The sequence below is a fragment of the Otolemur garnettii genome, unplaced genomic scaffold, assembly GCF_000181295.1.
Source record: "Otolemur garnettii isolate 467f Iridium unplaced genomic scaffold, OtoGar3 scaffold00068, whole genome shotgun sequence".
Lineage (NCBI taxonomy): Eukaryota > Metazoa > Chordata > Mammalia > Primates > Galagidae > Otolemur > Otolemur garnettii.
Window position 1 is genome coordinate 2447335 of NW_003852463.1, and position 2511 is coordinate 2449845.

The following is a 2511-nucleotide window of genomic DNA, read 5'->3' on the forward strand; positions in this document are numbered from 1 at the left end:
GCATTGTTGTCAGGCCCCCCCCTCCATGGTGTCCTGCTTTACCAATGTTAAAATCTGGTCACCTTATATGAGGGGCTTTCACTGAAGTTCCCTTATGTGCCTAAAGCCAGTTTCTCTGGAGGAATCTTGTGAACCAGGGAAGATTAACTCATATCACAAGAGAGGAGAGTGTTCCTAGAGAGACTTTGTAACAATCTCATTTTCCCTCTGGGGCTTTATCTTTCTTGCAGATCCTCTTGTGCTTATGTGGGTGCTGACCAGCACCCATTCCCCAATCCCTCCTGTCTGTGAGGTATTCCACTATGATAAGGTGACCAGATGTCCCACTTTTGGCAGGACAGTCCCAATTTTTAACAATTTGTCCCACATTTTTAAAAAGTCCCGATTTTTGGAGATAGTCTAGGTCAAAAATGGCAGCCACTGCATTCAGGCTTTCTGGGCTGTTGGGTCAGTCCTGCCCACAGCTGGGTCAGCCCATATCCAGTGGTGCCCACAGCAAGGAGGGCTCAGCTTGCATGAGGAGGGCCCTCACCTTCTTCGTCGTCTTTCCTGGGGTGGGAGTGAGTATGCTGAATGTCTATTTGAAATTCCACCACGGAGAACACGAAAGACCTGAGTTCTTCCCTTACTCCCATCTTCACATTAGGACCAAGCCCTTTCCCTGGGGCTAGTATGGGGTAACCATACTATTCCACAACCCTCACGTGAATCCCCTTCCAACTGGTTATGAAGATGAATAAAGAGAACCTAGACCACTACGCAGACATTGGGGAACCACAACATCAGTTTGGACCATTACTCTGAATGTGGACCACAGAAAGTGTACGGGACCTTAAGCTCACCTTCTTTTATCATATGATTACCAGTCTTCCATCTCTTTACCTGTGGCAGGAGATGGCTTAAATAAATAAACTAAGATTGTTCCAAAAAAAAAAAAGAACACTCCCCACCCCCTTTACCCCCCACCCTCCCACCCCTGTCAATGGTGTCCTGCTTTACCAATGTTAAAATTTGGTCACCTTACACTATGATCAGTGCTCACTTTGACATACCCCTGAGCCCCAGGGCTCCAAGTGGTTCCCCATCTCTATCAAAGTGATGGTATGCTTGGGACAGGACCTCATTTAATATAAAGCCAAGCTGGTACAGTTGTGAACATACTCCCCAGAAAATGTATGTCCCCATGTGAAAATTCTTATTCTATTCTCACATTTCAAATGCTGGAGCATACACCTTCACTAGTGGTTACCAGAAGCCTACAGCTTCCATCAGGGCTGGAGAATATCCTATTTCCTAAGAGGTCAGTCATTCATGGAAGAAAGCTGATACTGCACACAGGATAGCAGAAAAACCACAAGGTCAGACCCACTTGCAGATCATCCCCATCTCTCTTTCCGGAGTTGACTGCTTCATGAACCATTATAGCACTTCTATTACTTAAGCCAGTTTAGGTACTTATAATATGAAAATCCTAACTATCAAGTTCAGCCTCTTAAGAAAGTCTTTGCCATTGCCCTCTTCCCAGAGTCCCATCAGGAATGTCTTCCTGAGGGTGGCAATCATGACTTCAACATCTCATGGCAGGCATTTGACCAATGTTTGTTGAATGAATAAATAAATCTTTCAGATACGACAAAGAAAACTCAGGCTTCTATCAAGTAGGCCACAAAAAAATTCAGAAGTAACACTAAGGCTGGGACAGATGAGAAATCTGAAGTAAACTGTAGTAAAACAATCTGAGACAGCTGTGTTTTGGAGAAGCCACATCAACCACTGAGCACACAAGAGAGTGCACAGGGACAGACAACAAATCCCTTCCCCTTCACTTTACTGAAGTCTCTGACCAGCTAGTATTATTTGTTTTTTTTTTTTTTTTTTTTTTTTTTTTAGACAGAGCCTCAAGCTGTCCCCCTGGGTAGAGTGCCATGGCATTACAGCTCACAGCAACCTCCAACTCCTGGGCTCAAGCGAGTCTCCTGCCTCTGCCTCCCAAGTAGCTGGGACCACAGGCGCCCACCACAACGCCTGGCTATTTTTTGGTTGCAGCCGTCATTGTTGTTTTGGCGGGTCCGGGCTGGGGATTCGAACCCGCCACCTTAGGTGTACGTGGCTGGCGCCTTAGCCGGTTGAGCTATAGGCGCTGAGCCCAGCTAGTATTATTTGGACTCACATTAGGAATACCCAACTTGGGAGCCCCCTGTTCTCTTTTGCTTTTTAGGTAAACTTTTGCTTAACATTGAAATATTTATTTCAATAAAATTTTGAAATATACTGAGAAAAATTTAAAAAAAACACATGAAGTTACCACCCAGAATTGATGCTAGTGAGACTTTACCCAGTCGGTCCCATCAGATGCCAAAGATATAGTACCTCAGCAGCCTCCACTTGCCAGCTCTGGATACCAGTTGCCAGCACCAGCTTCAACTGTGACAACCATGGGAGAATGGAAACAGCTCCATTACAGGCTCTCAGTGTGCTAATTCCTCCCCTGCTAGGTCAGTTTTCCAGAGT

The 2511-nt window shown here is 45.4% G+C and overlaps 1 pseudogene; it reads left to right on the plus strand.

Annotated features, from left to right (window-relative positions):
* Window positions 1-410: 410 nt before the first annotated feature.
* LOC100948838 lies at window positions 411-764 on the plus strand (annotated as a pseudogene).
* Window positions 765-2511: the final 1747 nt, after the last annotated feature.